Here is a 15,134-nt window from a genome sequence, read left to right as displayed (position 1 = left end):
CCAAAAATTCTACCATAAAATTGTTAGAAATGATTAATATTTTCAATAAAGTGTCAGGTTTCAAAATCAACTTATAAAACTCAGTAGCCTTTTTGTACCAATAACAAGAAATCAGAAAAAGCATTTAAGGACACCCTCCCATGCACAATAGCCTCAAAAAATATATTAAGGAATAAAACTAACCAAAGACATTGAAGATCTCTACACTGAAAATTTCAAAACTCTAAAGAAAGAGGTAGAGGAAGACACTAGAAAATGGAAAGGCCTACTATGTGCATGGATTGGTAGAATTAATATTGTGAAAATGACCATCTTATCAAAAGCAATCTATAGATTCAATGCAATCCCAATCATAATAAGTACAACATTCTTCACAGAACTAGAAAAAGTCATCCAAAAATTCATATGGAATCACAAAAGACCCCAGATAACCAAAGCAGTCTTGGGCAAAAAGAACAGTGATGGATGGATCACCATACCAGACTTCAGATTACATTATAGAGCTATAGTCATAAAACATCATGGTATTGGCACAAAAATAGACATGTAGATCAATGGAACACAGTAGAAGACTCAAACATGAGTACAAGTAATTTCAGTCACCTGATATTTGACAAAGATGCCAGCAATACACAATGGATGTAAGATAGCATTTTCAACACACAGTGCCAGCAAAACTGGATCTCTACCTCTCAAAGAACGAAATTGGGACCTTATCTTTCACCCTATACAAAAGTTAACTTCAAATGTATCAAGGATCTCAATACAAAACCTGAAGCTCAGAAAACATAGGCAGTACCCTCCAAGATGTAGGTGTAGGAAAGGATTTTCTAAATCAAACATCAGCTGCTCAGGCATTAAAGTCAACAATCAATAACTGGGACCTCATTAAGCTACAAATCTTCTGTACATCAAAATAAACAACCAGTGAAGTGAAGAGGAAACCCTCTGAGTGGGAGAAAATCTTTACTAGCTGCACATCTGGCAGAGGATTAATATCCAGAATATACAAAGAACTCAAAACGCAAACAAGAAAATAAATAACCCAATTAAAAGATGGACTATAGACCTGAACAGAGAGTTCTAAAATGAAGAATTAAAAATGGCTAAGAAGCACATTAAAAAGTGCTCAAATCCAGATAAAGGAAAATAAAGAACCCAAAAAAGAAGGATAGTAGGGAACAGGTGTTACCTGGGTTCGGGGGGAGGTGGAGAAAATGGGAGTGTTCAGCTGGGAGCAGAGGATGGACTGAGCTGGACATGCAGGGGGCCATGGTCAGGAGGAGGGAACTCAGGAGAGGGAGGATGGTGGGTGTTAGTGGGGGATGGGAGGAGATAATGGGGATGGGAAGAGGCAGTTCGGATGGGGGAAAGAAGAGTAGAGATGAACGGATCTCTTTAGGGGGTTAGAGACTCCAGAGGGAAATGTGTTGCCTTCCAACCCCCCCCCAAGAAATGCACATACAGTGCCTGAACATTATACATTAGTGCATATGTATACCTGGGGTTCTATGGAAAGGAACACAGTGCCAGACAGGAGAAAACTCCTTTGGAGTGATTGGTCAGAATGGTCCAAGAGACTCCCAAAACAACACAGACTATTGCCAGAGCTCTTTGTTATCTCCTGGACCTGGAAGATAAGACCTGACTGCTGAAGACATGACATCCTTTGGACACAGGATTTGGAGCAGTGGAGCAGGAACTAACCTGAAAGCCATCTACCTGAAGTTTAGCTCTCATACTTCTAGAGAATACTATGCGAGTTGCTAAGGGAGAAAAATCAGTCAAAGGTCTAACCCAGCCCTAAAGTCCAACGACCATAATGACCAGCACAGCTAACTGCCTCTCTTGGTGCAGTAGTGGTACTGTCATTTGGGGAGTAATCAACAGCTATCCAATTGGACTTAAAGCCTTTTCAGTGGGAGTGAACTCATGGATGTGATTGTAAACAGCCAAATATGCTTGGCTGAAGAGGCCATAGATCCTAGAGAAAATCCTATCTCTGTCATATCTCTAGTCAAATGAAATTTCTTACTATATGCTAAATATAATCTTTACCATTACAGACAAGCAAACCATACACCACTCATCAAAGAAGCTTCTTTTTGCAACAGATGGAGGCTACTGCAGCATCCCACAACTGGTCAGACATAGAGATGTCCAGTCTTGGGTGTATATCTACACCCAAGGCTCATGGAACATAGCAAAATGGGTGTATAGAGAAAACTAATGCATCCTTCAATTCTCACCAGTGAAACTTCCTTATACAACAGGGTGCGATGCACACAGAAGGTCACAAATGGCCAACTTTTAAAGAATAAGAGACTGCAGAGTATGTGTCCTTGGATAGAACTCCTATATTAAACTTCTCTCACCCATGGCTCAGGGATCATTATAGAAGGGGTGAAAAGATTGTAAGAGTCAAAGCTGGTTCATGAACACAGGGAATCAGAGGTTTTCAGGCCCCTGGAGCTTGCACATGTGAATTCGTGGCACTGGTGGCATCGAGCACGGGGTCCATGACAACTCAATCAGACAAGGGCCCAGAATGTAGCCAGGGAAATGGGTGGTGGACTGTCCCTAGTCTGGGAACTATTTGAGAGAGAGTAGGCCTTACTTACGATCTCTACATAGGCTGACTAGGCTCCAGTGGATGAATTCGCACTGAAGGACATCTGGGTACAAATGCTGGACTGGATTGGACTTAACATGTATGGTGGAATACATGAAGTCTGGTGGGAGGGCGGTCATGGATGGGGGATTGGGTCTAAATTTGATTAAGAACTGTCATATGACATGAACAAAGTTTCAATAAAAATTTTTAGAAACCAAAAAGTTTCTACTCTTATACAAATGCAGTGGTTTAATTATGAAAAGTAAAGGCTTTTACTATTTCCTCCATCATTCTTCATCATGTATCAAGTTAGTATGCATTTGAATTGCATTATGTTAAAATGTTTGGTTTTAAATTTTACTCTTTAGGCTGCTGGCTTTGATTGCTAGGAAATCATTAAAGAATATTGCTTAGAATTAAGACAGAATTTCTAACAACATCTGACCATACTTTTGCAAGATTGCATTAAATATTTATGTTAAGTAGCATTCTCAACATTGATGATTATAAAATCTAAATGTCAACAAATTCTGAAAATCTGAACATGCTCTATGTACTTTAATCCTAGCACTTGGGAAGCAGAGGCAGGCAGATCTCTGTGAGTTCAAGGCCATCCTGGTCTACATAGTCAGTCCCAGGACAGCTGGGGCTGCAAGGGGACCCCGTCTCAAAAAGACAAAAAAAAAGAAAATATTGAACTCTTCATGCAAAGGTAACAAGCACACCTAGTTTTCAAATTTGCTCTTTTCTTTAATAAATTATAAAATTATGTGTATACCAAAGAATTGTTTTTAAATAAATTTCTTTATAATTTATTATTTGTAACTTTTATTTGTATAGCATTTTTATATACCCATATACCTGGGATGGTATGAAAGTTTCTTAAAGGAAAGGGGTTACAAGCAGAAGTTTAAGAAGCCCTGCTCTAGGCAGTGTCTGTAAAAGAATGATAGCATCAGCCTCTTGAAGCTTGGGATGAGCATTAAAAGTAAATGTGATTTGTCTCAGCACCTGGCCTTAGTGCTCTGCAGATGTTTACCAAGTGTCTTATAAATGTCAGTTTCCTTCCATTTAGCAGCATATGTCACATATACACCAGGCACTGAATTGAACCACTCAATAAAGCTAAAAGTAGAAAATACATTTGCTCCTGCCTTCTCAGAGTTTATATCTAAGTAGAAAAACAAAAAAAGAAAACATGAAAAGTGTAGGAAATAATTTATGTTAATGGGTTTATAAGCCATAATTTGGGAGTCAGATTTCAGAGGGATGCATTCTGTCTGTCGTTTCCATTGACCACCTGTAAGTTTGTGGGTGGGTCACTTACTGTCCCTCCTCTAGGCCTCAATGCCATGGTTCATAGGATGGGATCCTATTTCATGGGATTGATATTAAGGATTCAGTGGCTAATCTTTGTTAGGGCTAATATGTAACAGAGGAAATTATGAGAACTGTTCTTATCGTATCTCATTCTGTCTTTATACTTGGATGAAATGCACACCATAGCTCACCATTTTATAGTTGGAATAGTTAACACAACACAAAAGGTGAAAATATTTGACAGATGTCATAAGGGCAGAGTGGTATAGCTATACTGCTTCCCCATAACACTGACATCTAGATTATAAGGATGTATGTTCCAGAAATATTTTTAAAATTTTTATTATATGTGTATGAGTGTATTGCCTGCATGTGTGTCAGTGTACCTGTGTCATGCAGTGCCCACGGAGGACAGAAGAGGGCATCGGATCTCCTGGAAGTTATGGACAATTGTTAGCTACCAAGTGGGTGCTGGAATTCAGACTCGGGTCTTCTGCAAGAACGGCCGGAACTCTTAACCCAGAGCCATCTCTCCACCCCCATCCAGAAATATTTTTAAATGCTCAAACTTGGTATAACTACTACCTGATTAATAATGTGCATAAACAAAGTAGACAAAATATTTTCTTTTTCCTGAAATGAGAAAATGAAAGATTTTCCAGTTTGTGGGGATAATGCCTTTCCATGAAGTGAACAGCATCACTCTGGCTTTAATTCCCAGAAAGACAGATCACAGAGATTTTCCAGTTTGTGGGGATAATGCCTTTCCATGAAGTGAACAGCATCACATTCAACACATTCAACACATTGAATGGACGGCACAGTGTCCAGGCTTTGCAGCTCTTCCTCCTTCATGTCCTTTCAAAAGACAACTTCCAACTTGATGAGTTTTACCACTCGCCCTGGGCCACTGCAGTTGTCCCTAACAAAGGTTTACAGATAAACCATGCATAGCCGATGTGATTTCCTTGAAGTTCCCAGTGGTCGAATCGGTTTTGATGTGGTTCCTTTCATGGTTTCATATGGCACTGTGGTTGGTGACTGGGTACAAGGCCAGTGGGGTCACGTTCCACCCATTTGTTTTCGCCTCAAAATGACAATTATATTTAAATGAAAAATTGTGTTCCAGGAGCAAGTTTTTTTTCCCTTGGATGCTTTGTCTCCAACGTGACATTTGAAGGTTTAGTGGAGAAAAATAATTTGTATTTTTGTATATTACTGCAGGTTCTTTGTTCTTATATGTACAATGAAAAATGAGAAATGCAGATCCATCTCCTTGTTCTGAATATTGAAGCAGGATCGATTTAGAGGAAACAAAATTATTTTTTAAATTATATCAGCTATTTGTGAATATATCCATTCATTCAAATAATATATGTAGGAAAATGTTCCTCTTCCTTTCCCTTTTTAAACTCATTTCCTCTTGCCAGAGGCACATTTTACTGGGCTTTTACAATGCATTTATGTGCATATGTGTATTGATGGAAAATACAGATCTTCTAAACGGTCAGAGAAAAATGTTTTGATTTCAGCAAATATATGCATATATAAAGTATTGTTTATAATGACCTCAATTCTCAATATAGATATAACACAATTTGTTGATAAAGTTTTGTTTTTTACTTGTTTCTAATGTGTGACTCAGAAATTATGTAACCTAATTCAAACTCCCAAGTTGTTATGCTAATCTTTTTGTATTATATAATATGGGCACACATACAAAGTATATGAAAGTTATTGTAGTATAGATCTAATCCAGATAGATGATAGATAGATTAGATAGCTAGATAGATAGATGATAGATAGATAGATGATAGATAGATAGATAGATAGATAGATAGATAGATGATAGAAAATCTACCCTAAAAAGGAAACATTTCACTTGTTCCCTGAACCACGTGACTATCACTTTATGTAGTCAGAGAATTTTCAAGATTGTGATTTTTTTCTTTAAGATTTTCTTTGTCTTTGTCACTCTGAAGTTTGATTATGTTCAAATGTAAAAATGTTTTTGTACAGTTTTCTTCATTCTTTTTGGTCATCTCTATGTTTCCTCATTCTCTGGTTTCTTTCTAAGAATATCTCTTCCTATTACCAATCTGTTCTGCTTTTCCATGAATTCTTTTAACACATTACTTAAAGGTATTTTAAATTCTGTCTGATAATTTAATATCTATATTACATTGACATCTGGTTTTGATAATTGATTTGTCTCTTAAAACTTCTCCCATCCCCTTCTCTCCTTATGATTTTCTGTTAAAAGAAAGACACATTTTAGTGAGGGAAAGGAATGGAGGAAACTAGGTCTTCGATGTGAAGGTTTATGTTAATCTGACTAGGAACTGGATTCTGTTTAATGGTTGTTGTAGCTGAAGGTATAAGACACCTAGTTTCCGTAGCATCCTGCCCATGGTCTCTCCTGCTGATGTGGCACTTTCCTCTGTACTCTTCATCCTTGGAAGAGTGACTCTGTGCCTGGTCACTCTTTGGTGTGCAGTCTGCTTTGATACTTGTTATGGTGGTAAATGTGGACAAGGGGGAGTTTTGTGCAATCTTCCACTTAGGCCTTGGTCCCTTGGCCAATCTGTATCTCAGCACAGTGATCCTCACCAGTGTTTCTCGATGTTTTTCTTTCCTACCTTTCGCTCTCTTCCTCACTTGCCTTCTACGTCTGCTTCTTTGAATCCTCAGTGCTTGTTGGCTATGTTGACTCCATTGGATGAGGCAATAGGGATGGAAAGTACTACATCAATAAAGAACTGCCATCTGAGGTTAGGTTTCCAAACTGTTCTCTAGCAAAGATCTCTCACTAAAGAGTATACCCCAATTCACAATATATTATTCTCCTCTCCTGTGCAAAAGCCTTAATGGGATCTTTCTCTAATCCTCACTGTAAGACCCTGAAGATACTCCTTGAAAAAACACAAAAATTTGGAAAAACCCTCAAGACTTTTTCTGCCAATAGTTTCTTATTGTTGGGTAGCTATTATTTTGAATTCATTCTTCCTGGGGGGAGGCTAGTCAAAACTGAAGAAGTCAGTAATACTTACAAGACTCAGGAAGAAAGGAAAAAACAAAGGAGAACAGCATCAAAAAAAAAAAAAACAAAACATTTTGAAGTCTCAGGAATCTCCTACATCCTGCTAGATTCACAAAGCACTAAGCAGTGAGATTTGTGAGAGGAGACTCATCACCGGCCATGCTGCCTGCAAGTTGGGCAGAGAGCTCCGGGAATTCAGCTTTTGTGAGTCACCACTCATACTAGGGTGGGCTTTTCAGTAATGTAGCTGCTTTTAAGTCATCTAATGCTCCTATAAATGACCCCGATAAACTCACTGTCTCACTAAATCAGATATGGGTGGAATTATTTCTTTGGTCTGTTATAAATTGCCCTATCTATGGTGAATGCATATTTGTTCATGTCTACATGTTGAGTTTCACAAACACTTCATCTGATGCTAGTTCATAGTCAGTATCCAACAGTTCAAAATTACCCTTTAAATGTTTTTATCAGCCTCTGGTTCTGGCAGTTTCTGCTCTTAAAGCATAGATCTTAGACAGGGCCAAATTTTCTCAGGCCTATAGGGGTATGTGCTACTTCTCTTTTTCCTATATTTAGGGGCTTTCTGGAAATGTTTGATATTCATTTGATTGAAAACACATTGTTTCAGCCCATTTCTACCATCTTGCTGGGTTTTTTTTTCAGTATGTGTCTGTCGTAGTTAGATTTCTACTGCTGTGTTAAAACACTCTGACCAGAACCAGTGTGGGAGGAAAGGGTTTATTTGACTCGTACATCCCAATCACAGTTCATCATTGAGGAAATCCAAGAAGGAACCTGGAGGCAGAAGCTGAAACAGAGGTTATGGAGGAATGTAGTTTACTGGCTTGTCACTCTGGCCTCCTTTCTTATATAACCAAAAATACCTACACAGGGGTGGCACTTCCCACTGTGGACTGGGCCCTCCCACATCACTGAACAATGAAGAAAATGTCTCATAAGCATGTCTACAGACAAGTCTGATAGAGGAAATTCCCCAGTTGAGGTTCACTTTTCCCAGATGTATCAAGTTGACAACTGAAATCAAGCAACAAAGTCTCTATATCCAAATTTCTCTCTTCTTAGAAGAACATTACTCATAGGATTAGAACCCACATAATTATGACCATAACCCGGAACATCCTCATATTATTTTCATTACATAGTCATAAGTCCACTTTTACCCATTACCTTGGGCTAAGATTTCAACATATCTTTTTGAGAGACACAATGTAATTTAAAAAGGTGACTATGTTTCTTCATAAAGATGTGCTTCTATAATTACTGGAAAAAGGATGGGTTCATGAAGAATATGTCCTAAGATCTTTGCTTTAACATATAATTCTGGAACTATAAATAAAATTCATTTCTATCTTCATCAACTTTCAGAGTCTCATAGAATAATCAAAGAGACATAAACAAAATAAGTTAAAATCCATCCCATCCTTTTGAATTAAGGAGGAGTAAACACAAGAGTAAACTGACATAGTTGATCTGTCAACAGAGAAAAAACTCTCCAGAACAGTGAAAAAGATGCCATCCATTTCTGGGAAACACAAAAATGTTGAGAATTTGGCAGTGAGGGCTAGGATGAGGAGCTAAGACATAAGAGAACAAAGCCCTATCCTGTGAGCATTCACATGAGCATGCTTGGTTACAGTGTTAACTATGCAACACGAGTTGGATGGCTACGTCAAGCAGAAAGTGATCCATACCAGAGACCATTGGGGAATAGGTGTGCTGGAGAAGAAATAGGTCACTTCAGCTGTATTTTTCTTGCATTACAGGAGGGAGACCGCCAAGAAGTAATTGTTTGTACTTAGATCTTTCTGACTCACTACAAAGAAATGACATAAGTTTGCAATGAATTTTAATTGTTCTCATATCTCACCACAGCTACAGCCTCTTCAAACATCTCTGACACTGTCAGATTCAGTTACTTAACAAAATCTGCTTTCCCATCCGTATTAGGATAAACAAAACATCAATCTTTGGATCATTAAAATGATCCCAAAGCAATGAGATATAAAGAAACTATGTAAACTTCTTTCAAAGAAAATAATTGATAAATGAAAAAGTAATAGTAAAAAGAAATAACTGAAAACTCAATTTTTAATGAGTGTAAACTATCAGAGATGAATAAGAGGGTTTGGTGGTGTACCCAATATCCACAACTGAAAAGGTATAACAAATAATAATTACATATCTGCAAACATTGTTGGGAAATGTGTAGGAAAAACACTATTGTTAATAAAGCATGTTTTAGACAGGCATGCAACTGATTCTGTCTCTTCAAATGTTAAACTAAATTATCAATTATTTTAGGTAAAGGTGCATAAAATGTCCTAAAAATTGGGACTACTTTGAGTTTGACATTTGAGATTTTTTTAAAATTTGAGTTTAAAGTCTGAGACTTTCACTGCTTTTAGAAAAGGAACAAGTTCTCTACAATATTACAAATCTTAATCTATGGAGTTTGGTCTAAGGAGTCAAATTTGTGTCCTCAAATGCCTTCCATGTGAGTTCATCAACTGGAGCCTGGTTAACCTATCTAGCATAACACCCTTAAAGAAAATAGACTTTCACTCTCCCAGTAGCTATTGGTTGCCAATAGTTTCTCAGCTAAGGTTAGGACTTCTTTCCCTCTTCCCCACGTCTATGCTGGGATTTTTGTTTAGTTTGAGCTTACATGTGTCTTGTGTATATGCCATTATTGCTATGAATTCTTATGAGTAATTGATCAGTTGTCTAGAAATCTCTGTTTCCTTGTAGTCATCCATTGCTTCTAGCTTTTATAATCTTTCTGCCCCATCTTCTGCAATGGTCCCTGAGCCTCGAGTGGTAAGAGTTTGATATAGGTATCTTATTCAGGCATAAGCAGTCTGAAGCCTTTGTTCTCTGCATGTTGGCCAATTGTGGGTCTCTCGGATAATCACCACCTGCTGCATGAGGAAGCTTCTCTGGTGAGAGTTGAGAGATTCATTAGTCTATGTCATAACAATAAATCATTAGGAACCAGCACCATTTAAAGCTAGCCAGTAAAGATGAAGCCTTTAAGTCAGTAAAAGTTTGATTTCTGCTTATTTGATCTACAAGTCACAAATTAGTATCTTCAATAATAGGGTCTTACTGTTAAGTTCTGGTAACCAAGATCAAGCGCAATGACCAGTGTTGGTCGATGGTCTAATGGACCCCTGGTCAACTGCTTTAAAAGAAGGAGACCGTTCCTGGAACTGGGTCTTTTCTTTGCAAACCTATGGTGTCTAGCTGGGCAATGTTGCCCAGATATAGGGTAACACCTTATAGACTCTCTGTATTATATATGTATATAATCTAAGAAGCGTCTATAGTGGTAGGTTTCCTTATAACTATTTCAAAAGGCCTTTAGTATTAGTCAGCCCTCCCCATACTCCATCCTAGGCCCTGCTATCCCCCTCCCTACCAACTTTAACTCTTCCTACTCCATTATTCCCCTTTATTGCTACATTTTATCTCCCCTTCTATAATGACTCCCCCTAGGACTATGTACTAATTCCGTGATCTGTGTGGATTCTCTAATTGAAACATGCATATCTAAGGATTCAAAGCTATTATCCACTTATGAGAGAAAATATGTGACATTTGTCTTTCTAGGCCTGAGTTATCTCACTCAAATGGCTTTTTTCAGTCCCCTTCATTTACCCACATGTTTCATAATTTGTTTTTCTTAACAGTTGAATAACATTTCATTGTGTAATTGTACCATAATCTTTATTATCCATTCATCATCAATGGACGTCTAGGCTGTTTTCATTCCTTGAATATTGTGAGTAAAGCAGCAATGACCATGGATGAACAAGTATCTCTGGTGTAGGATACAGAGTTCTTTGAGTAAATGCCCAAGAGTGGTATGACTGGATCATGTGGAAGTTCTATTTCTAGCTTTTTTAAGGAATCTCCACGCTGAATGCCACAGTGGCTGTAACTGTTTGCACCCCCATCAGCAGTGAATAAGAGCTCCCCTTTCTCTTATTCTTACCAGCATTTACTTTTTGTTTGTTTGTTTGGCTCTTAACCATTCTGACTGGAGTAAAATGAAATCTCAAAGTGATTTTAATTTGCATTTCCATAATGACTAAGTATGTTGAACATTTAAAAAAAAATTTCTCAGTCATTTTAATTTCACCTTTTGAGAACTCCTTGTTAAATTTCTTGCCTCAATTTTTAATGGAGTTGTGGGGGATTTTTGTTTGTTTGTGCAAGTCCACTTAGCAGAATGTTTTGTGTATTCCAGGCCTTTGGACAGGGCTGGGCAACTATTCAAAGGTGGAATGAGGTGGGCTCTTGCCATTGATTGATTGATTGATGACTGATTGATTGATTGATTGATGACTGATTGATTGATTGATTGATGACTGACTGATTGATTGATGACTGATTGATTGATTGATTGATGACTGATTGATTGATTGATTGATTGATGGTGTTGAGGACTTATCTTTTACTACTTTGTATAACCTAGATTCTAACCCTCTGTCAGATATACAGCTGGCAATGATTTTTCCCATTCTGTAGGTTGCCTCTTCACTCAAATGATGGTGTCCTATAAAGTACAGAAGCTTTTTAGTGTTATGATATCCCATTTGCCAATTGTTGGTCTTAATGACTGCACTATAAGGAAGTCTGTTAAGAAAGTGCTTTCCTGTGCCTATAAGTTCTGGTGTATTCTTTACTTTCTCCTCTATCAGATTCAAGATATCAAGTCTTATGTTGAGGTCCTTGATCCGTTTGGAGTTGAGGTTGTGCAAAAGGAGAGATAGGGATTTAGTTTCAGGATGAACAGAAATGGCTCAAAATATGTATATCATAAAATGTAATCCTCCACATAATCAGACTCAAGAACAGAAACCACATGATTATCTCATCAGACGAAGAAAAGGCCTTTGACAAAAATCCATTCATAATAGTAATTGGACAATATAGAGCACTGGGGACATAGTGCAACACAATAAAGACAATATACAGCAAGCTCACAGTCAACATCAACAAAGAAAACCCCAAAGCATTCTTATTAAAATCAGTAACAACCCAAGGAAGTCCACTCTCAATTTATGTTCAATATAGTACTTGAAGTCTTAGTCCTGGCAACAAGACAAATGAAGGAGATGAAGAGGATACAAATTAGAAAGAGAGAAGTCAAAGTATCTTTATTTGCAGATGATATTATCCTATACGTAAAAGTCTTAAGAACTCTGCCATAAAATGTCTAGAGCAGATATAAATACATTCAGTAAATTGGCAGGAAATAGAATCAATACATAAACCCAGTAGCCTCCATATATACCAACACAATAGTGAGAAAGAAACCAGAAAAAAAGATTCCATTCACAATAATCTCAGAAAAACCATAAAACATTTTGGAATAAATCTAACCAAGAAGTGAAGGATTATATAATAAAAACTTTAAGAAACTGAAGAAGATATCATAAAATAGAAAGACCTTCCATGTTCATGGATAGGTAGGATTAATGTTGTGAAAATTACCATTATGCCAAAAGCAATCTACAGATTCAATTCAACCCTCATCAAAATTCCAATAGAATCCTTCACAGAAACTGAAAAAATAATCTCAAATTTCATATGGAAACCCAAAACCTCAGGATAAACAAAACAATTCTAAACAATAAATGAAATGCTGGAGGCGCCACCATCTCCGACTTCAAATTATACTACTGAACTATAATGTTAAAAACAGCATGGTGCTAGCATAAAAACAGACACTGATTAGTGGAGTAGAATTAAGGATCCACATTTAAGTCCATGCACTTACAGTCACCTGATTTTTGACAAAGAAGTCAAAAACCCACATTGGAAAAAAGACAGTAAGTTCAACAAATGGTGCTGGTCAAAATGGATAGCTACTTATAGAAAAAGATTCTTTTTATCTTCTTCAAACTATCTGAAAACTAAACTCCGAAGTCAAAATTGCATTGAAGAATACATTAGAATGACAGCACAGTGAGCTTCATTCCATCCTTGGCTCTGTGGTATCTACTTAGATGAATTTGTTGTCTCCCACCTCTCCACAACTCTATTTTGAAATATGTAAAATTCAAGTGTGGATTACAGTTTTTGTATCCCGCTCTATTTTAAATCCTTCTAATAAGTACTCTAAATGGAGACTAAAACTATATTTGACCCTAAAAAGTTTTGGAGAACCATAAGCATGCAGCATTCTGTCTACAAGCCTTCCTATGTAATTTTCTGCAGGTCTTCAATGCACTGAAATTCAGGATTCTTGAGACTGGCATAGCATTTTCTCATATTAACAATTTGAGGGCTATGCCAGGAAAAGTAATTTTTTAGAAAGAAAATACAGATTTATCTCAATTTTAGTCAAGAGTCATTTTACTATTTGTATATCGGTCAGCCTTGGAAGAGACTGTTGTTCAATCCCTTCAGTACCTAGTACCTTGGCATGAGAAAACACATTTTTTTTTAACCCAGTAAGCATGTGCATCTGGGAGGATGGGTTAATATGTAGATTTAGGCATTTTTAAATGTATTATATGTAAACTGCAAACTATATAGCTTCAATTATATGTTCAAAAAATGCAAAACATCAGAATTGGGTTTCAATAATAATTGGTGAAGTAGAAAATAAAGTAAGATAAAGTGTTAACATTTAACAAGAATTTCTTAAATTTCATGTGATTATCAATACATTGGAAAGGAATAGAAAGGTTAGAAACTGTTGTGAATGTACCATCACTGAGAAATACTGTGTGTGTATATGTATATATGTATGACAAAATGTAATTTAAAAATTAGTTCTCGTACAATGAAAGAGCCCAAATGTTTTGTATCAGTGTCTATTATTAGCTAGCTTATCAGGCCTCTAAGCCTATTATCTGACAAGAACAGAGAGCCATTGTAACTTGGTCAGTTCAAGGTTGCAGCCAGAAATTTATGATTTACAGAATTTAGCACCCTTTTGTTCCTCTTCAGTCCTTAAACACTAGTGCTTCATCTCCCAGTCCTTCTTTCTTCTCCCCCTGGTTTGGATTGTTCCCTTTTCTTTCTTCTTGGCACACAGTTCTTCCTTCTTCACATAATATCAAAATATCCTATTGCTCTCTTGGGAAATCACTTCCATTTTCTATAGGCAGAGAAAAGGTATGTATAAGAGTTTGAAAAAGAAACGTCTAAGCCACTGGAACTTTTGGAAAACGTTACCAGCTACAGGCTGTTGTCCAAACCTACAGGACAATTTGTGACCTTTTGAGCTATAGAGGTGTCTGAAGGAGTTCACGTGGCTTGCTTCAAATCACTTGTTCATTAAATTCATTGAGGTGTGTGGTGTCTTACAGCAGTGGACTGAGTGACATAATGAATCACAAGCCTTTTCTTTGGAAAGAACATGTACAGCAGAAATGAAAACATTTCAGAAAAATCTGTGAGATGACACATCAGAATTTAAAAGCTGAGGGAATTTACAACTGTGTGTAAGTTTGTACCTTATTCTAAAGTTAGAGCAAAGTCTTGCCTAATAATGAAAAAATAAGTCAGTCGATTTTAGGCACTTATCTAATTATACACTGACTCCATTTTAATCTTTAAAATGTATTCTGATGTAGTGTTAAGATGTTAATAAAAAGTAAATTGCTTTCATCCTGACCTTCTGTTTTATTGTTTCTCCTCAACTTTTATTACAGAAACATTATTGCTGTAGAAATGCTAACTTCCTGTTTGTGTTTCAGGAACCCTGAAGGGCATGGATGCTGGCCAGTTTAGGCTGTATTAGGAAGTTTCAAGAAAAAAAATGTTTGCAGTTTGTTTTTTGTTGATGCAATTTACTAGAGGAAAGCCTGTCCACTAACAGTAAACTTTGTAGTTGATGCCCAGCAACACACTACAAATCTTAAGCTCATTTACATGAATTTTGAAGACCTATAGTAATTGAATCTAAACAACTATGAACTTATCTGGGGAAAAGAACAGAACAAACCAGAGGAGGGGAGGGGTATAAAGAAGGGCAGTGGTGGAAGGGGACAAATGAAAGCGAAGTTTAATGATAAATATGTTTGAGACACTACAATTGCCCCATTGCTTATATGCTAACCTAAAAAAATTACTTTAAAATCCTAGAAAATCACCAAATCCTTAAAAAGACGATAACAA

The sequence above is a fragment of the Nannospalax galili genome, unplaced genomic scaffold (genome assembly GCF_000622305.1).
Source record: "Nannospalax galili isolate Female #2095 unplaced genomic scaffold, S.galili_v1.0 scaffold17, whole genome shotgun sequence".
Lineage (NCBI taxonomy): Eukaryota > Metazoa > Chordata > Mammalia > Rodentia > Spalacidae > Nannospalax > Nannospalax galili.
The sequence above is the reverse complement of the archived record's forward strand: the minus strand, read 5'-3'. Positions refer to the sequence as shown.